Source organism: Mycteria americana, chromosome 6 (genome assembly GCF_035582795.1).
Source record: "Mycteria americana isolate JAX WOST 10 ecotype Jacksonville Zoo and Gardens chromosome 6, USCA_MyAme_1.0, whole genome shotgun sequence".
NCBI classification, from domain to species: Eukaryota; Metazoa; Chordata; class Aves; order Ciconiiformes; family Ciconiidae; genus Mycteria; species Mycteria americana.
Window position 1 is genome coordinate 60,861,516 of NC_134370.1, and position 21,755 is coordinate 60,883,270.

The following is a 21,755-nucleotide window of genomic DNA, read 5'->3' on the forward strand; positions in this document are numbered from 1 at the left end:
ACAGCCCTATTAGCAAAGACCCTGAAAGAAATGTGGTAAAATAACTCTCTGGTGTTGAACTATCTTTTGGGTTTGCAACTGGTTTAGCCTATACTGGCACAGAAACTCTTGTTGATGCAGGCTTTTTTTTTCAGCTGGAATGGGTTTATCCTCTATAGTTTAATTCCATCTCATTTGCTGGAAAACCTTTATATAAAAGCAAGGCATTAGTTTCTCCTCCATAGTTGGGTTTTTAGTCAGTAGAAATCCTGCTGTGAAGATCAAGAGAGAGGAGATGGACCTTTAAAATGTGACTGGCCTCAGAGGCCTTTCTATTTTCGGTGGAAATGCAGTGCTTCAGTGTTTGCCAGAATGGATCATAATTCCATTGTTCTAATAAACGTTTCCCCTTGATAATGACTTGAGCATGTCAGTAATTTAGGCATTTAAGAAAAGGAGAATTCCTTTCATTTTCAGGATGTTGTGTTTGTAGTGCCAAGGAGATGCATTTTGGGGAAAGCAGCCTCCAGCTTAAACCCTGCAATACTGAAATGGAATTAGGGGCTGCTGAGACCGCATTTGATGGTGCTGCTGGTCAGGATGCGCATCTGTTGGCTAGAACCGCGATTCAGAACTGCACCTTCTGGAACAGAAAAAGAAATGGCTCTAATTTTTGCAATGAGAGCTGCTCTAGGCTTGCTTATTTTAAATGAAATTTAGGGCATGACACTGTTCTCTCCTGCCACAATCTAGACTAAATTAGTTTTCCTTTAAATTAATTTCTTACTGTGTTTGTTTTTTCTTGTATAGGCACTAAAGATGGTCCAGAATGTTGATTCCATGCTAACTTTAATGCACATTACTGAACTTCACTACTATGAAATCAGGTAAGTGCTCTTTACGCGCAGGGTTTGTTTGCTTGGGATTTATAATAAGAGAATTTACCTTTACTGAAAAACAAGCATTTATGAATGCTATTGCCTAATGCCTGCATCTATTTGAATGAATCTGGAATTTACCCCTTTCCTAATCTGCCCTGGACTTTTTTTGCTTTTATTTTACCTAAGGTTTTAAGGTTTATAATTTTGCTAGGTTTACTGGACTTCCAGTAAAGGATTTTTTTAAAAATAATGATTTGAAGGTGGTTTTTTTTTTCCCCCTCATGTTATAGTTTTAGTTATATTTAAAAAAGTATGATCTTCAAGCCTGCTTTTGCAACAACCTACTCACTTGGGAGACTGATCCAAAGCTCTCTGAAATCAATGGAAAACCTCCAGCAGGTTTCATGAGCTTTGGCTAAGACCTTTTTTGAGAGCATGAAAATGAAGGCTTTTTTCGTTTTCACTGTTGCATTCTTAAATCTGAATAAGTAGAAAATTGGATTTATTACTCATAGAAGTGAATCTACAATAACAAAGGACTGTAGTTTTCTACTGTAAAGGATATAGTTTGGCAAGATGTATAGCAGGTAACTCTTACAATGTGAAAAATGTAGACAACCGGAATTAACTGCAACCAAATGTACCCTGGAACGAAGGCTGTAATTTATAATACAGTCAAGAATGCATTGCAGACTCCTCAATCGATAAGCTAATGAGAAAAAGGTCTGCAATTAATTACAAATCAACTGGGTCAATATCCTGTAAATGAAAGATATGAAATTGCAAACATTTGGAGGAAACTTCTTTGCCAAGTATATTTATAAACCTCATACAAAATATGATATTTATAAAAAGAATAAAAGCTCCTTTCACTGTTCAAAGGCATCACCATGAATGCTGATTTCCTTTTGCTCTGAAAATTCAGCTGAACCGACTTTATTTTAACAGGTTTTCTTCTGTGTATAAAAGAACTGAAGACATCTTTTACCTTTAATTTGAGACCTTACAATGAAGCATAAGAGCTATAAATAGGACTCCCATGGTGATGTTACCCATGACTTAATGGCCAAAACATGTGAAATGATGAAAGTTTGTGGCCAAATGATTCTCATAGTAGATGGCAGGACCTGAAGCATTCTAGTCAGTGATCTTGATAGTCTAACATCTTGTCACATTTATAGAAATAGTCCCAAAAAGGGCAGCCAGGGAGTGAGGAGATTGACTAATACTGGCGCTTGAAAGCAGCTCACCGTCTGCATGGGTCTCCAACTTCAAACAACTCTACACCTTTATAACTTGCAAAATTGGGAGTGCTACTTACCCAGAATACTTTTCATGTGGCAGTGATGATTTTTTTCATATATATTTTATAACATTTCTGCTTTTTATTAAAAAGGCAGAGGACAGTCATCTCCAAGGAGGAAATAATAGATTTAAGCATGTGAATCTACTTTTTTTTGTAAGATAAATTGGTTTTATTACCTTGCTGCATTTTTGTGGGGGCAATGGAAACCAGAGGATTGTATTGTAATTATAGGCAACATTAATGAGAGTTTAACTGAACAATAACTATTCTTGAACTGTAACACATTCACTGATACTGCAGATTTTTTTTTCAAGCAGGTGGACAAAATGCCCTAAAAGACATTGACAATAAAGGAAAGGTTAGGGCTTTTTTACTTAGTTTCCCCCCTGTATCTTCACTTTAGAGGCTGCTGGATTTAATTTTTGTTATCATTGGATTTCACAGAGATGTAACTAGGCTTCCCAGGTTGTCTGGGGTTCCTAGGGTTCCTTGTTCACATTAAAAATGTACCAGTCCTGTTTGTTGTTGCAGAGAAGAGCAATTTTTTTCAATATACAAACAAGGATATCAAACCCTGCCCACACAATGTTCCTGGTTTCACCATGGAAGGCCAAACCACAGTAGCCATGGGAGTTGCTGAGACATGATGTGTGAACAGGGTCCCTTTGTTTTCTTCATCTTTCAGGGTAGATTGAGGCTGCACTTTTCAAGTTAGTGAAAGAAAATATGAAAATGTGGAAAGAGAGAGAGAATCTGGAAGAGCATGTGGAAGTCAGTAAGCACTGACCTACTGAAAGAGAGTCTTTTCTCTACAAGGGGCAAATGTCTGGAGCGACCCTTAGCAGAAAGTACAGGGATAAGGGTGTTTATTAACTTTTTTAGACTTTCCCCATTCAGAAGTATTTTGATGCCCTTTTTTTCTTTGCCACTCTTTTATTTTTATTTTTTAAGAAAGCCCCTGGAGCATCTTTTTATTTAATGGTAAAATACTAATAAATCAAGTTCTTTTCATTTATGTCAAAATGCTAGTATTCATCATGTTGACTATGTTTCAGACAGATATTTCTTCTAGTACATCAGCTGATTATTGACTGCAAATTTAAAACAACAGAATGTTTGATACAAAGATATGCTAAGCCCTGAGCCTTGTATATTGGGAAGGATATATAATAAAAAACATAGCAAAGGTATGTAGTACTGTATGATTTTAGAGAAAAATGTGTCTGGCTGACAGCTTACATCATAAGAAATGACAGGGGTGATATTTGACTACTATCATTGTCTTCAATTGCAGCTCTAGCTTCATGCTTCTTCTGTCTGACTTCAGTGCAACTATCGCCACACCTGAAGTCAAGCATTGTGCTACTGTTTGAGGAATATTGAGTTGTATTACCTATTTGCTTTTCCACGTCATGAACCTTGATGTTTCGAATATTTTTTTTCCCCCTCCTTTCCAGATTGTAATGGTTAAGATGCAGTGTCCCTATCTACCCAAGCCTCCAAACCCATGTGACTAGTACTGCGAGGACAGTAGTGAAGGAAGTCTTCTTGGAGTCTTGGCTGCTGTGTGGGTTTCACAAAACTTCCATAAAACCTCTTCAATCTGGGCTGTGGTTTTCTTTTCGAGTAGCACATTGCTGAGCTAGGCTAGCTCTGTCAAGGCTAGAAGTATTAAAACACCACCACCATTGCAAGTTTTTAGGTGAGAGAAGCGTGGTCTGTCTCCACATGAATGATGTCCTTGGCTCACAAAACACTTTTGTTACTTGGAACAAGAGTGGGATCTGCTTCCAGTCCTCTTTGTTCTTTCTTGTACCACATCTCAGCCTCTTCCAACAAAATGGGTTTTTTGTATATTGTATAATAAAATGTAGATATGTTAGTGTATTGTGATATGTCCATTAGTCTAAAGGTAGGAAGTAAGAAAACCATAATGACTGTTTGTGATTCCATCAAAGAAAACCCTTTTTGGAGTGGAAAATTTGTGGCTTGATGGTTGTGTGTTATCACAGTGACTAGAATTTCCTATATCATTTAACTCTTTCAGTATATTTTATATACAGCCAAGAAGCTGTCCTGCCACTTATTTTTCACATTCAGATTTTTAATACTTCTGTCTTGTGCATTTCATCTTTCTAAAGACTCAATTCTGATTTGAGTTTCCATTTCTCACTTGCAGTGACAGAGAGAAATATTAGTTGGCCTCACCTGGAAGAGGAATTTATTATATAACTGTCCAAAAATAGGGTGTTTTGAAAAAAATAAAAATACAGAAAATTAAAAAGAAAATCCCAAATGAACAATGACTAAATGAAGGAATGATTTTATTTTAACAGAAGATAATATTAATGCAACAATGACAAATATATTATTGTTTTAGTCAAAATGTTAGTGGCATTACTGGTGCTGATCCAGACACCTGCAAATTACCAGAGAAAATGCCTACATTTCACATTTATAGAATTAGCATGGCAAAGTTAGGACTGCTCCTATTTCAAACGCATTCTACCTGCTCAGGAAGTTGTAGATAGGTTAGAAACGTCTATGAATCTGTCCAGCAATAAATTCTGCTACAGTAACTTTAGCTGATTTCCATTTGACCTGGAGAAGCACAATCTTTTTTTTTTGTCTGCATTTTCCTCATTAGATAATCAAATGAAATTTAAACACATGAAATCTGCATTACTATGAATATGGTTTTTCATTAAGTTACAGAAACTAATTGGCACTGAAATGAGATTTCACATACAATTCATAAAGTTAAGTCAAACAACTTTTTGGAAAATCAAAAACATAAACAAGAAAAAAACCAGTCAAACAAAACCTGCTAGCAGTTTTACATAGAGATAACTGCATTTTTAGTCAACTAAAGAATGCTGCCTCCACAACTCCATTATAGGCCACACTTCATTTCTTTTGACTTTCTCTTTGGTTAATCATTGGGTTTCCTAAGTACAAATGCATTATGACAATAATCAGGTTATAATTTAAATGCATTCCTTAGTTTATCAAGTCAAGCAGTCTTCCTTCCTTCCTTCTGATGTGGCTTTTTTGGGGAAAGTGAGGGTAACATCATAGAATTTTTTTCTGTCTTTGTGATTGTTTATTCAATTATTCTTTTAGGGACAGACTGTGAACCTTTACAGTCCTTACCATGATAAGTTTATTGGCATTGATTGGTCTCATGGTGTGAGTAAGTGGGAGAAGAAAAGGGTCTTAGTATCACCTTTATGAGGAATTTGTAAGTGATGCAGCACAGATGAGTTGAGAGAGCTGGGAGAGGGAGACATCTTGAAATATGAAGCTAGAGGTAATTTCTTGTCTTACATTATATACTCCTATTTCAAGAGTTAGCAGTGATGAGTTGTTTAAAAAAAAAAGAAAGAAAGAAAATACTTATCCCAGTATTACAGGCTTCTTGTACTTTTTTGTTTTTACGACTAAAATTCTGAGACATACTACAGTATGGTCATTTAATAGCTGCACAGATAACAAAATAGAAAAACAGTCAAAGCAGCCTCTTCGGTGGGGTTATCTCTCACCATACAGGCATGTTCTTCCATCTAAATTTCAAAGGTTATACAACATTTTCTTCTTTAAAAAAATGGAAAAACAAAAAAGTCTATAGTATATATGGCCCCTCTTCTGTTGCACATTCGTCATTTCCAGCAGGGGAGCTGAATTTTGTGTTGGCAGATGACATTAAGCAACAAGTAGCGCTCTGGACAGCAATGAGCCTCTCTCTCTCTAAGAAACATCTGCTGCATGGGGAAGGCATCCAGTGAAGAGTGTGTCATATGTGTGCTGCTTATATCTGGTGGGCTTTGTTAAAATAAATAGCAAGATAAGATTTCTTGCTTTGATTTCCAAATCTGCTGTTACTTTGTTCCCTCACCTTGGTCAACTCAATTCAGCTTACCTAGTTTTAAAATGTGTTCCATAATATTTACTTCATTTACTGTGATTAAATCTTCTGTTATTAGTTTAGGTCCCCTTTGTTCTAGTTATTCTATACATTTATAAGAAATCAAAGTCTCTGCTTCAGTGAAGGTATTACCTTCATAAATAACGTAAGCAGAGGTAGCAAGAAATTCTAGGATGAATTAGGGGAAGTTGGGCAGCTGGCAACACAGCTAAATAACGTGGCCATTTTTGCAAAGAAAGTCGGAAGGTATTGGGTATTGAATGAACATCTAGTAATTCATGAATAAGTATGTTATCTGCTCTTTCTTCTAAAGGGGCTAACTTAAATTTTTTGACAATTTGTTAAAGGATTTTCTGAAATCCCTGAAAGCTTCAAAAAATAATTGTATAAACCATATTTTTTTTCTGTGAACTGTACAAAGTAAGCCATAAAAAAACCAATATCTGGTAGGAGTGGGCTTTTTTAAACTTGTATTTTATCAAATTGACAAATGGAGAACTTTGTATTTTCTAAATTAAAACAACAGCCAATTGGTCATGAATTTTAATATAAACTAACTTTTGCACTTTCCTCCTTGCACGTCCTCATGCAATTTCTGGAATTGGTTTTAGCAGCTATGTAGATTTATTTAAATGCTCTATCTGGAGTCAAATACTCCTTCTGATTTAGCTTTTAAGTTAAAAATACACATGTTCATGACTCATACTCAAGTCAGCCTATAACAAACCTCAGCTTTTTTGTTCCGTTCTTAGGAGACAGCAGTGTAACAATGTTATACATGGGTTGCTTGAAACTAACTACAAAAAGGTATGCTGTATAGACTACTCTCCTGGATTTTTAAAATCTATTTTAGTGTCCTGACACAGTGTCTCTTTGGTATAAACTGCTGCCAATGGTAAATACAAATTAAGTGTGTCCCCAGCCTGTTTTGTGAAATTATGGCACAACATTTTGAAATTACGCTAGTTTAAGATACAAGCAAAAGTGCTGCTGGCTCTGACTTGCTACCATAAATGTAAAACGTTAAAATCATGATTAACGAGAAATGGATGGAATTCAATCCTGCCCAGGAAATTCAAAGACCTAACAAGGAAAGGAGGCAGAAACATGTATCATGGCTCTGGGGCCTGATTTGTTTTCTTGAAACTTGATTGTCCTCTGCCTGGAATCTACTAGAAGTTAGGGAAGATCAATAGCATTTGATTGTGTGCCCCAGGAAGGAAGGGATTGCTAGGTGGTGCTAAGGAGTGGTAATTTGGTTTTGGCGCTCGTTTTCCTCCCCTCTCTTTTCCCATCTGCCAAATTCACTTGGTCTGTGACCTTTTTATCTAACTTGCTTCTGGGGTTTGTTAGTTATTGTCCGTCGGTACCCTCATGATCTAACCTGAGTGCTTGTCACTGCTTACCCATCCCTCTCCAAAGGTGGGGACCTTCATCCGAATCCAGGAGAAAAAGCTTGGCTGGCATTAAGAGCTAAACATCAGCTAGTGCGTTAAAAGTAAGTAGACTGAAGAGTTGGTCAACACCAGCTTTTTTCCAGTTCTTGAACATGGTTAAGTGGCAGCTTGGAGAGCCCTCGTGACACAGGGAGTCACGAGAGAAGAAGGAAGAGAAGTCTGTTGAGAGTTTCACTTTACTGTCTGAAAAACTGTGCTTGCTTTTATTCTTTCCTTGTATAGATTTCATTCTTCTTCCAAATGTTTCTGTTGCTGCCTCCTTAAGATTCTCAGATTTGGTTATTTCCTTATTCTTTAAAAAAAATTCTAAAAAATTAATGATCTTTTAGTCTTGCATTACTTTAAAGCTATTGGTTCATCTTTAACTTGCCTTTCTCAGCTGTAAAATAGCAATAGCATGTATACCTAGCTGTTGCTCAGGTGAGTGATTCATATTTTCAAATTCCATTCAACACATAAAGTACAAAGTATTATTACTTATCTGTTATTACTTACCTATTATTATCCTAGCAAGATTCCACTCTAGGCATTCATTTTAATTGCTCAATATATTTATTCTTCAGAAATCCTCTCTCCCCTGTAGTTTGGAAATGTGGGTGGATCTGAACGACATACAAGCAAAATCTGACTCGGATTACTGGTATGGATAGAAGATATATTGATATGTTCCTTTAGTGCTATATTTATATGACAGGTGAAACCAAGAAAGGAGAAGAGTTATATCGCTTATGCAGAAGACCCTTCAAAAAAAGTCTTCACCGACACTGCTAGAAATGCCTACAACTTCATTCTGATCACATTTAGGTAACTTCATGCTTCTGTAGCTGGTACTTTTTGGTTTGTGATTGTGTTATAGTTGTGCAACAGAATTGAAAAGAAATAAGTAACATATTTGGGGTGAATTTCATGTCATTAAGTTGAAGTGTATCATTTCCTTAAAAAAGTTAACATGGCAAGAGATTGAAAATGTATGTTAATTAATAGATACAAATTACTGCAATCACATCGAGATATAAATTACTGTAATCATGTCCGCTTAAATCTTGCAGTGATTATAATGCCATCATTTCAGTGTCATGTTTCTAACAAGATATTAATTTCTTGTTGTGAGTAGTTTTGGAATTGGTATAACTGTGTATCTTAAAGCCCATTGCTCTTTTGCAACGGGCAAAAAAGATTCGTAAAGGCAAAAGAAGTAACTGCAGATGGATGTGCAAAACAGGTAACTGCGAGTCCATTTTGACCCAACTGCCGGTGTGCCATGCCATCGCTACCCCTTTTTTGAAAACAGTTGTGGTGATGGCACAAGGAAACTAGAATCCAAAGAGGCATCCAATGCTCATGTTGACTTCTCCTACCTTAAATAAAAAGGGGTGAGGGGAAGCGAAAAATTTTCGGAAAAGATCTGATGCGTATACTACATAGAGAGCCCTGAGGCAGTGTGATTTACAAGGGTTCAAAATCACCATTTTCTCCACTGCCGTATGAGAGTCCTGGAATTTACCAGGGCACTGCACACACGCAACACAGAGGTTCTCCAGAGAGAAACATACGGCCGCACTGCCACAGACATTTAGAGTGACTTGAGAAAATTGTTATGACAGTGAAAAGGGCTGGTATTTTCTACAAATTTAAGGGTGAACTGCTATAATATTTAGCTCGTGCTTTCACCAAAATTAATGTGGACATTTGTAAGCCAAAACAAGGCAGAGGAGTCTGGTTTGTAACATTTTTGAGTGCCACTTTTCTCTGTGTGGGTAAGGGAGGAGGAACTGTTTTGCACTGGAAGCTTCTGCACTGTAGTCAAAGGAGGGCGTTCACAAGTTACAGATGTTTACTGTGTCAGGGTTTTTTTTCCCCCCTCTCTCTTTTGGGGCGATTTTTAAAATAATAAGTATTAAAAAAAAGTGCTTCCTAAGTCTAAACTGATTTCCAAACTTCTGATTTGCTTAGTCAACTTCTTGCTTGATAGCATCTTTGACCATCTCTAATTTAGATAATTGTACTTTTGAGAAATGTATTGTCCGGTGAAATCTTTTCCTTGCTTCCTCTTAATGACTGGCCCTGTTCATCGAGAAGAAATATGTAAATAATGTTATTACCAAGGAGGAGAGTTAATAGCCTTTAATGGCTTAAATTCTGTGAACAATCATGCCCATGAGGAACTCCTTGCATGAATAGTCCTGGTAAACTCAATGGGACTCTTCATGTGGTAAAATTACTCATACAAATAAGGGTTTGAGAGCAAAATGTCAGTGTTCTTCTCCCACATTCTTCCTGTTCCTCCATGAAAGAAAGCCAGCACATGAACATCAGAAGGCATTTTTAGTCTAATATGTCCCAAATAAGGATTTAATCTAGACTAAACGACTGTTTTGAATATTTGCTGTAACTATTAATTATTGAAAATGTTTTGAATTTTTCTATTCATTTCCTAGCTTTTAGTTCTTGATTTAAATCATCTGTAGTGTTGCTACTTAGTGTGTTCACTTTGTGTTTAATGTTTATAATATCTGTTTATTACAATTTAACAACCTCTACAGTTAGCTGCATTTTACTTAAAGTGAATTTATTACTCTAAAAAGGTTCTGGAATGAGTGATTTATCAAAGAAGCAAAAATAGCTCTATCTGGTGTCCTGCTAATTTGTTTAATTGTAATGCATATTCAAAGAGTATACAATAAGCTGTAGTATACTTATCAAAGACATATTGTCTGTAAAAAGCTGTCATTTTTGTCTGACATGAGGTTACTTCAAAAGTCACAATTTCCCCTGCAGGTACTTAAGTTATCCAATTACACTTCTTATTTGTATATTATAATTAGTGCATTCTTGGTACAGCTGTTTCATGGATACATGTTTTAATTAACTGATAAAACAGCTATTTTTCTCAACCAGTTAGTAAAACTAATCACAACAGACCTGTGAGTTTTTGGAAGCAAGTATGCGAAATTTCCCATAGTGTTTTTGGGGGTTTGGTGGTTTGGGTTTTTTTGGTCTACTGTATTATTCTTAATCCTAATGGTAAAATAAAAACTAACTGCATTTAATTTAGGCTGGTTGTGAGTCAACTCCGTATCTGATCCGCAGCTGCTGAGAAAGTTAACTGATTCACCCTATAATTAGGTCTCTGCAGCACCTTCCTCCTACATAAATGGGCAGATGGATGCTTGGTTGTTTTCCTGCGGTCACCAATGCAACCGAGGGACCTGTCTAAGTGACAGGTACTTACATTCATTCGGAGTTTTTAATCATGGCTTAACACTTGTCAGCTTCAAAGTATACACTGTTGGGAAATTAGTGTCACATCATGTGATACAGTGGTTGTAAGTCTGCAAAGAAAACAGATTGTTTGATTATTTTTTTTTTTTCTTCCATAGCTAAGGTTAACTGTCTGGACAGCTGTGAGTCAAGCCTTCAAGACACGCTGCTTTATCTGATTGGTCTCAGTCTTGATCTGGCACATGAAAGGAAACGTGAGGAAGTTTCAAGCAGAGATCATTTTGCAAGTCCAAAGATGGGGGTAAGGTCAAGTTCGCTTGCGTTTTCATGGTATCTCATTGCAAACATAAAACAAAGTGCCACGCAGACAGTATGGGGTTTAGTGTAGGAATGGTTTCACCTCCAGGAGATTTACGTTGCTGGAGTATTTTTCATGTTCTGTTTACCAGCATCAAAGAAAAATACCACAGTAAAGAAAGAACAGTTATTTTTTTTTTTTTAAAGGTGACTCTTCCTTCTAGGGAACAAGCATATGGTGACTTTATCTAAGTTATGATGTTTAACTTGCACAGGTGTTGCCAGTATCTCATGGGGCTGCAGGGTAACGTTATCATTTGGTTAAGGAGTAAGTTGTCATTATCCATGTTACATTAATTTAGCCCATAATGTTACTGTAAATGCTTTCCTCCTGTAAGAAACTACCACTTCTTCCATGCATTCAGAACTGTGGAGGTTACTGCAGGAATCTATGGGGTGGAAAAATACAGCTTTTAAAAAAAATTTTAACAGAGTCCTTTACGGTTATTGTGAGCTGTGTGTCAAACTTAAGAATTTTAGTCTGCAGGGTGGAAGGAGCTGTCTCTGCCCCATGAGGCTCACCAAAAACATTTCCTGAGCTACAGTTGAGCATTGCCTTACAAAGCCAATCCTACCTACTGCCTTCCCTCTGGAGAAACTCTGTTCCAGTCTCAGGGCTGGCTCCTCAGTTGGTAAAAATTGTCTTAATTCCACCAAGGTCTTGGTGAGATTTCCTAATTACTCATTTTTCTGAAAATTTTTAAATCTTAAATATGTGCATTGTTATGCTGCAATGCTTTATGGCTTTATGTAATCAGTTTTTCTTACAGGAGAACTGTTGGTTAGCTGTACATTTCAGTAAAACCACAATTTAAAATTTTGTTAGCTGTTGTAACATGCAGTAAATTCTGTGGTTAAAGGAAGAAGCATATAGAGCAAGACTGTGCACTCTTCAGTTCAATTGTGTAAAATGCTGTTTTGTGTATGCTGTGCACGAGGAACAGGTCTGCACACTTGTGACCGTTGCAGTGTAAATGTTATATTTCTCAACATCTACCACAGAGAAGCAGAAGCTGGGAGGGTTTTTCTCTCAAAAAAATACAAATGCAGAAGAGATAAGAACAGATGCTGGCACTGGTTACATTTGAGCAACTCCCACGGGGTCACTGAGTATCAGCCTTTTTTCACTTTGCATGTTCAGCTATGCATGGAGGCCTTGTGCACGCAGTCATGGTAGATGCTTAATGTGATACACACCCAGGGAAAGCACTTTGTTTCCTTAAGCATTTTCACATTTCAGGCTTTTATGTACAGCTCCATTAAATGTTGGAATATAGATGACGCAGCTGTATGATGAAGAATCTCTTTTGAGGTCTTCAGATGTCTTCATCTGAGATTTTAAAAAGTGATGTCGTCATCCCCCAAACTAAAGATCTGTGCAATTAAATGTCAGCCTTCTTTCATGAAGATGCTAATTATAAATGTCATGAAAATATAAGATTATAAATTAGCTGTAGAATATCTTAATAGCTGGAACGTAAATTAGTCCACTTTTATCACCTAAATAAGCACAGTCAACACGTTATGTAAATGGCCACAATAATGGACACCTTTCTAAATCCTTTTGCGATCTCTGCTCAGACAGGTAATTATAATAGTGCAGACTATAATGTAAAAGTGAGATCAAAAGGAAGTGAATGATGTGTTTCTAGACAAAACTTAAAAAGATAGAGCACTGATCTATTAGAAATTAGCTATGTTTTTATTTTATTGTAAATTTGTAAATTCTCCAATGTCTTAGTCTGTTTTGGATTTGGAGGTGGGTGGGTGGTGGTGGTGGTTCTTTTGTCTTCAGAAAAGCATGTTCTGTAATCAAAAGAGCACAGTCCTGGGACGCTCTGGTCACTTGGATGGTTATTAGGGAGAGCTGTGCACAAGCTGGAACTAAACTAAACCCTCAGTGCAAATCCCCACTGTGCTCCGAGAGGAGGATAATACAAAAAGGAGTATGACACGTCCTCGTGTCTCCCTTGCTTGCCTTAATAAGAGCAGGGAGGATTTCATGGGGGAATAATAATACGTGCATGTTCAGCTATCCTACAGAAGTCAGTACAGAAGTACCCTCACATTAGGTGGCAGAGTATGTTCCAAAGGCTCAAGGGTTAAACATGCTAGGGCAATTCCTGCATAATTTTTATCACTTCCTTTAGAAGTCCCTCCATTTACAAATACTGAGAGTCTAAAAGTATTCCTCTGCTTTTCTGTGCTGTTTTCATCATTTTTTCATAATAACATTAAACCACATTTAACTTCATGTAGCACTTTCTTCCAGGGAGACCTGATCTCCATACAAATTTATCCTGATCAATCTGTGTCCAATCTGTTACTGGCTTGATCAGATAGAAATGGATGATATCAGTGAAGCTGGCATATTGCTCCTAACCCTTCCGGATGGTATATTCAATACTTGAAAATACCAAAGGTCTAAATTTAAAGGAAGATCTGTAAAATCATTGTCCCCTTTCCAAGAGAAAGGGGCAATTCCTATAATATATATCTCATCTCTCTAAAAGTCTTAGTTTGAAATCACTTTTTGCTGCTGTTTGGTCTTTATTCCCATTTAACTTCTAGGGCATGTTATGATCGCCCAAGACACAGCCCTAGCTTTCAACTTTTCCTCATTATTTTGCAGGTTTTTGTAAGTAAAAGTAAGGAGCATCTGCCTTTAAGCAGACCTGTTTTTCTTTTCCAAGGCAGTGGCTTTCATTATTAACTTTCAAAGAGCAAATGAATCCCACTAAGCTGCCACACTTTTTATCCTCTTTCGTTTTCCATTTGATGTAAGTGTTTCTTATTCCACATCTGCATTAATATAATTTTGGTCTTCTCCCTTTTAAAAACAATATTAATACTCATTTCTGTCCCTTTACTTTCCAGCTTTATTAAGGCATTATTTACTCTCACCTTTGTGAATGTTTGCCCTCGAAGTTTTTAACACTTGTGATAAACATGCACTTTTGCTGCTATCATTAGCTGGCATTAGCCATAAACTAACTCCTTCAGCTCAAATTCAGCTCCCAGTTCTCCTTGGGTACCGTCAAGAATCCTGCTCCTCGGCAGCCTTACACTAGAGGAGCTGGGAGACTAGTTTCGACATTTTAAGAGCTGCACCTCAGTATAATCTTGTTTATAGTCAAGAATATCTCCTCCTTAAGTATTTTCTTACTCTTTCTTGGCTAATGCAAAACCTTTGGCTATTTCTTGTAGTGTATGCCCCCTGCACTGTCTGTGCTAAAACATTCAGACATTCCAAGACAGTTGTATTATGAGCCTGAATCTTAACTGTAGTAAATTTTTGTGGGTGTTACTGCCTTTTTAGTTCTTTGTGGCAGATCATATCTTTAATCCATGCAATCAGACTCTCCTCTGTTGTCATGTCTGTGACTGTGCATGAAAAGAATAGCTGCCCAGTAACATAATACATTTTAGTGATGTATACTTGTGACTTTGCTACTTCTGAGGTGCGTTTACTGACTACAAGAAGAATCTTGCAAGATACCGGTTGTCCTTGGATAAAAATGTCATGCCTTCTGTAAGCATGTCATGGACTATATGAAAGACAATATGGTTTGTGTTTGTCTGATAATCTGCATTTTTAGCTTATTCAGTCAACTGTTTGAGTTTGAAAAGCAAAGACAAAACCAAAAGGAGATAGTTTTGGAGACAAGTGAGAGCCAATCTGTGATACTAGTCAAGAAAAATTCAGTGGTCACATGAGTCAATTGTAAGGAGTTAAAAAAAATTCTGACAAGGTCCCCCCGTTAAGTTAACAAAGTTTATATTTTGGGAATTCTGTATATTTTGTAGTTGATTTGTAAATGATATTATACATACACACACACGCACATATATTTTTACCAGGTGAACAACATAGGTTGTTTAGGTCTCCTGGCAAAGCCCATTTGTACAGCATGTACAACAGCTTTACCTCACTGTAGTTTAGCCTTTTCATTCCTTTCCTCTCAAGTTCATGTGGATTCCTTGTGTGCTGATATTTGTGCTAATGATGTGTACCTTTATCTAAGGTTTTAGAAGACTAGTATTAACATCTTCTCACTGGAACAGAGGTATCTGTCTGGGTAACAACCCATTGGGAAGATGATCTAAAAGCTGCAGAACAAGATTTAAAAATCTCAGGAAAGGCTAGAGCAGTATCAAGTGATCCTGGAATATTTGATGTCTGCAAAAAGACATGCTAGACTCAAATACATTGGAAAACTGCATATTAATAAGCTTTTATAGGTTCAGTCTGTGGGGAGGTGCTGCACTGTATAGGCTGGTAGAATCTCTCTGAACATAGGCTGCCTCAGAAACCCAAATGTTTTGTTCCCTGATTTTTTTATTTTTTTTTTGCATTCTACCCAATGTATCAACGCCTTTGCTAAAGTTATTCCCTAATTTGCACATAAATGTGCCAGTCCCCTTCTGTTCCTGTCTATCTTAGAAGCAGCATGAGAAATTCAGTTTTTCCTCACTTACTTTTCAGTAGAACACAATAATAATTATTTTCTAAGTAGAAAATAAACTCATGCTAGGGATCTTGCATTTTGACAGGAAACATGTAAAAAAACCAAAGACTCATGGTCTGTTGTACTCAAAATTCCTTGTTATTATAATGTAATTTTGAATTACTCTCAGTTGGTTTAAAATGTCTTTTTTTTCCTACGCATAAGCCCAGTTTTTTTTCCCCTCTAGCTTACAGAGAAATACACACTAGATAATGTAATACTTGATGCAGAATTTTTTGCTCACTGTGAGATGCCTCTTAAATATACACATTGTATACATGTACACATATTGCAAGCTAACAGTAAGAAATCCTAATACAATCTATACTGGACAGTCATGCAGATTCTTCAGGTATTTTAGTGTATAGAATTAAATAACTCTTACACAATTAAAAATTATGACAGAAAAAGTTCTCAGGCTGCAAGTTTCCTAGAAAATACATCCTCCAATATTTCAATATATGCTACAGTTAATGCCATGAGGAAGGGTGCAATGTAGTGACCCTACACTGATTGTAGGATAACTGATATCTGTGGTGTGAAGGCTGCTACACATACATATCTATCCTCCGGTTTTACAAATAGTGTTTTCCAGCATTGGCGCTGTACTTGACTTTTCCATTTTAAACTCCAAGATGTAAAAGCATTTTGAAATAGCGATTGCATTTGAGGTGCTTCCTTTAAAGAGATTTCTCTTCTCCTAAAGGGCTTTCTGGCCTCCGGTTTCTCCAAGTTCTGGAGACTTAAAGCTAAATGCTTCCGTTAGGCTGGTTTAGGTATATGTGGACTTTCAGGAGGGACATTTGTGTGTTTCATATTCAGTGGTAAGGAGTGGACATAATGACTAGAGAGGTGTTATAGACAAAATGCTTAGCTTATGCCTCTAAGCCAGTTGTAGCTAATAGGTACTTCTTTAGCAGCCTTGCGTAGGACTGACTTCTCTGTGGGGTGAGGATGAATCTTGGGGCCGATCTTCGGTGACAACGTAAATGAATGTCAGGAAAATTAATTTACTATATTGTCTTCTAAGGCTTTGTTTTATCTCTGGAGGAAGATGGAGGAAATCCATGGAGGAAAAATCCACCAAGGGATATTTAACAAAGACAACATCTGACTTGAAGTCCCTGAGCCAGAAATTGCTGGAAGCTGGGAGTGGACACCTGGGAAAGTATCACTTACTCTCTTATTACAGTCTTCTGCATTTTATCTTCTATCACACAGGATAATTTGGCTTAACCTAGTACAGCTGTTCTTGTCTTGCACGCAGATTTATATGGATTTATTGATACATAGTGGATATTTATATGTCCATTTTAGCTAGTATGTGGTATAGTTCTTCCTAAATCCCCTGTAGAGCCCATGAGGAGCAAAATACTCCTGCAGAGGTGTTTCAGAGAAAAAGCCTAGCTTGGGTTCTCTTTCTCCAGGTAATCCTCTATCCACTGATAGCAGAGGGAGATAAAACAGCTGAGCTGGCTGATATAAGCCGCATAGTGTTGAATGGTTTATCCTGACCCCAGCCTGTCCATCACCACTGAATGTACCCCCTTAACAGAGAACATGCACAATCTGTGGCAAGTCCTGTGTAACAAAAATTTGTGTTGTGCTGTATCAAAATACCGCATCAGATTTCACAGAGAATAACAATCATAATGCAATTACTCTATTTCGTAGCACAACAAGAACAAGACACAATGGGGCTTTTTGTTGGGTGCGTGTGGCTTTTTATCACTATTAAGCTGCAGTGTAAAATTCACTGTGTATCTCAAACCCCCAAGGGACATCTCTTGACCCTTCTGACTGCTTCTCAGCATGGTGGATTGGGCAGCTCAGCGTCTCTGTGAATAGCTGTCATTCTGGTGGCGTACCCGTTTGCTGCCAGCACAGTCACAAGCAGACAGCCCAACAGAGAAGCAACGTGCAAAGATTTGCCCATGCAGGGCGGGACAGAGGGGAGGACTGTGGTAGGTGGGGTGAGGCTACCCCAGTTTGGAGGCACTTCTGTAGATGTTGGTGACTGAACACCCCCTTCAGCTGTGCTGGAGCTGCTGCGGCACCTTGCTCCATGGGCCTCCAGCCCTGTCTGTGTTTTCTCGCTTTATATGAGAGAACCAGCAGAATAACAAAGGACTATTTCTAACACGCTTCACTGGGTTTTTTTCCCCTCTTTGTCTCGGATTATTCTGAACATACCTTAAACCCTAGTGCCCTCTTCTGATCTTGAAATAGGTGTCAGTTCCCAGCACACCTGTCCCTGCAGCTCCAGCTCAGCAGACAGTGGCAGCCAATTGTTTGAAGTTAGGCAAGCATTTGGGGATACAGATATTTTAATTTGTAATCAGCTTTAAAGCTTTAAAGCCTTCAATGTTTGCTCTGATCAGAAACAGGAGCTTAGGCAGAAATTAGTCTTTCCTATTTATAAAAACCATTTTTTTCTCCCCTGGCAGGAGCCGTAGGCTTGATCTGAAGTCCACTGAAGTAAAGGGATAAACCCTTATCAGCTCTGGCCCAGCCCTTAACACAGCAAGTTCTTTGGCCAGTAGAGTCACTGAGGCTGAGAGAGGCGTACTATTACAAGATCTTCAAGGGACAAATACTAATTAAGGATAATCTTGTAGAAAATGTTACTTTTTTGGACATATTTAACATGGGAAATACTGATAAGTGATAATTCTACAGTTCCTTACTTTTGGGAGGCTTTTCAATGCTACTAAACCAAATTTAGCTTATGTGTACATACATGTAGACAGATGTATGTAATGCATATTGGGTGTATCTCTTACACTCAGCTAGCTACAGACTGTATGAATAAGTTCATTCATCATTTCTAGGCTGCCACCTCTGGGACGGGAGGCAGCAGCTGTCAAGGAGCACCCAGCAGTGCTGCACAGCAACCTCAAGGCATATTCAGAAACTCTGCATCCCCTTTGCATTGTAGGGTGATTCCATGCAAGGGGAAATAGGAACCTCTTCTTTATAAAAATGTACGTTTGTTTTCTAAACTCATCTTAAAATCCTATTTTTTACTGAGCACCATTTAAAAAAAATTCCAATAAAATGTTTGCTCTTAAGGCACTTGATACGTCCAAAGTATGTTAAATGTTGCTAAGTCTTGTAACACTGAATTTACTGCAAAATAAGGTTATGAATTAATTTTCACAGTACTGGCTTTTCTAGACTGTGGCTGTTTGCTTATGTTTTAAGCAGCTAATATTCTGCAAACTGAGAGTTGTGCAACTGCAAATAAACATTCTCTACTGAAAAAACTATTTGTTGATAATTTTAGGTGGGAATTGTTGAGAGACTGATGGGCAGATTAACACTAGAGACCTCTCTAGCAAGAGGTTTATCAACACATTAAGCAACAAAATGGATATTTATAGTCCTCTCCTGGAATATGCTTTTTCCAGCTCTCTATTGCCATCTTGAGTCTCTTGCCTTCTTCAACAGAAAATCCAAGTTGGGGCGTAACACATATAGAGACAAAGGAAAAATGGATTTCCAGTCCTGATGACCAGAGCCCTCTCCAGTCATCAGGTGTAAGTCATCACGTGTAAGAGAAACAACATTATTTAGTTTAATTGAGAATAGAATAGACATCGTGACACACTATACATATCATGAGAAACTATAGCAAGAGTTGAAGTGGAATGCCGGAGCAGTGTGATATTAGTGGAAATTTATTGTGAGGGGTGGCAGAATAAGGTTCTTGGAAAGCAGCTGAGCTCAGGCCCAATGTGGAATTCTTGGATACGTGCATCATGCTGATACCACCGGCAGTGGCTGTCGGAGGAACTAATGAGAGTTTAGAGTATATTTGCAGGGGGATAGAGAAATACCGAAAGCGCTATCCTACCTGTTATGCAGATGTTTTGATACCATTCTCTTTGTCCTATAAGTGCCCTTCACAAATTTTTCACCTGCCTTTGCAAATCAGTAAGATGGGACAGACCAGGTATTGAGGTTCCTGTGATCCTAACTGTATACTAAAGAAAATCTATAGATTTCAGAGTGGTATAGATGGCATAAAAAGTAGAAGCCTGAGGCCTTCCAATGTGGGCATTTCTCCAACACCACCTGCTTTCTACTTTGTAATGTTCGGACTTCTTTTTATAGGTTTATAACTTTTAGAAGTCTTTTTTTCTTATTATTCCCTATTCTCTCCCATTGCCTTATTTCACACTTGGTGACAGTATTTTCAGTCAGTATTCAGAACTCAGTATTTTATAAGTAATCAGTGTCGCAGGCAGCAGGAACGTGATTGTGAGATTATCGTTACTAATTGAATACTTGATGGGGGATCTCTTCCCCTCCACAGAGTGCTTGACATATACTAAAAATAAGTCATTAAAATTTGATTCTAATAAAATCTTCTGTCCATAGCCCTCTTTAGAGTCTGAGTGTATTTGGGCATAATATGAGCAATGCCAAGTACTTTCCTCTTCCAAACAGAGGATACTGTTTTAAAGTGCCATTTACGCTCCTTTCTAATAAATCTCACCGTAGTAGCTGACACTAACATGGCTTAAACTGTGCTAGCACAGGGTTAAATTAAACCCTGATAAAAACAGCCTGAGCTGGATTTTCCACCCCACTTTCTGCTGTTGCTCTACCACAGCAAATATTGCTTCTCTCTCTCTCTTAGCTTGGCGACCTTGGAGTTTCTGCAGTGTGTGCCAAGCCGGTACAACCAGCTTCTAGGTCTTCACAACCGGTGCAGGGGATACGCTGTGGTGAGATACAGAGGTGTCATTCATTAATGCCCAAATGCAAGTAAAACTTTGAAGGCGTTAGGCCTCAAGACCGTTACTCTATAAAGTAACTGGCACAAAGGAAAAATGTATGTTTTGTGCCTGCCGCAGCTTAACAAATAGGTGTCTCCCCAATCTTCTGGAAACCTAAATTCACTACTTTTTTGTGGTTGTGTACTCATTTCAGTACTCGTATTGCCTTCCTAGGATTTGGGTGGTTCTTCAGATACTGGTTGTGTATCAACCTCAGCATTTCTTCAAAAGAATTGCCTAATTTATTGGATTCTGCCTTCTGTAATCTGACTGCTGGCAATGGTTTTCCAGAGAGGTAATCAGGTAGTGTTAGACGCCCATCTTGGGCTCTCAGAACTCAGAGCTGATTATTTTTAATAACATTCTTGGAAATAATCTTTGGATGGTGTGTATTTGCATTTGATGTCACCACACTACTGTAGTGCTCCTTTTTATGTATTTCCTGCAACTGCCACATTAAATGACCATGGGATTCTTGGAAAAACAACAGGAAATGATATAATGGTGCCCAAAAGTTCTGTGTATTGACTTTTCCACAGACCTGCTAGTCTCTGAGCCTAAAAATTGTTGGTAAAACAAAGGTATTTGATCTTATTCTCTGTTCTTGATTCTTGTTTGCGTGCTAGAAGCCCTGACCTTTTGCTGCTTTTTATGGGGAAAAAAAAAAGGAAAAAGAGAAAAAGAACTAATTCTAGAGATTATTGTGGTTTTGATTATAGGGATAGATGTTTAATTTAGTTGCTTTACATTCCTAAGTAACTATTAGCAGGAATTCATACGGACACACTCTGTTATCTGCAAGTAAGTTACAGCTTGCATTGAGATGCAGCAGAAATGTCTGTATAATAGAATCATAGCTCTGCTATAAAGTTTGTAGGACATGGAATAAGTAATTGCCTTTTAAGTCTACCTCAGTACCTTCAAACCATAAAGGATAACCTATAAAAAAGGTGGAAAGCTACAGGAAAAACTGTTGTCTGTGGCATTGTTCCTTGGTAGCCTTACAGGGGTCATAAGCTATGGAAGACAAGGCAAAGACTTCAGTGCAAAATTATAGAAAATCACCCAATGCCAACATCACAGAAACAGCAATAGCTGGAAGGACTGTGCTTTTGGCCACGTCCAAGGGGTTCTCAAAGTACTTCTTGGAAGATTTTGAATATTTATAGCTGAGAATTCAAAATCCTTATCTCTTTGTTGGTCTGAAAATAGCTTTTGAAGATATGATGACGCTTTCTGGTTTGTTGTGGTGAATTTACCAAAGAGTCCCAATAGTTGTATTAGTCTAGTGAAGCATTGGGGTGGTGAAACTGTGCATCCCTGCCGGCCAGGCAAA

The 21,755-nt window shown here is 37.7% G+C and overlaps 1 long non-coding RNA gene across 2 annotated transcripts in view; it reads left to right on the forward strand.

Annotated features, from left to right (window-relative positions):
* Positions 1 to 16,925, forward strand: part of LOC142411751 (uncharacterized) — a 79,330-nt gene extending 62,405 nt beyond the window's left edge. For both annotated transcript variants that reach the window (XR_012776257.1, XR_012776255.1), the window contains 5 exons: positions 790 to 866; positions 8,243 to 8,352; positions 10,675 to 10,772; positions 10,929 to 11,076; positions 16,666 to 16,925. This is a non-coding gene — a long non-coding RNA (uncharacterized LOC142411751). The remainder of the gene's footprint in view (positions 1 to 789; positions 867 to 8,242; positions 8,353 to 10,674; positions 10,773 to 10,928; positions 11,077 to 16,665) is intronic.
* Positions 16,926 to 21,755: the final 4,830 nt, after the last annotated feature.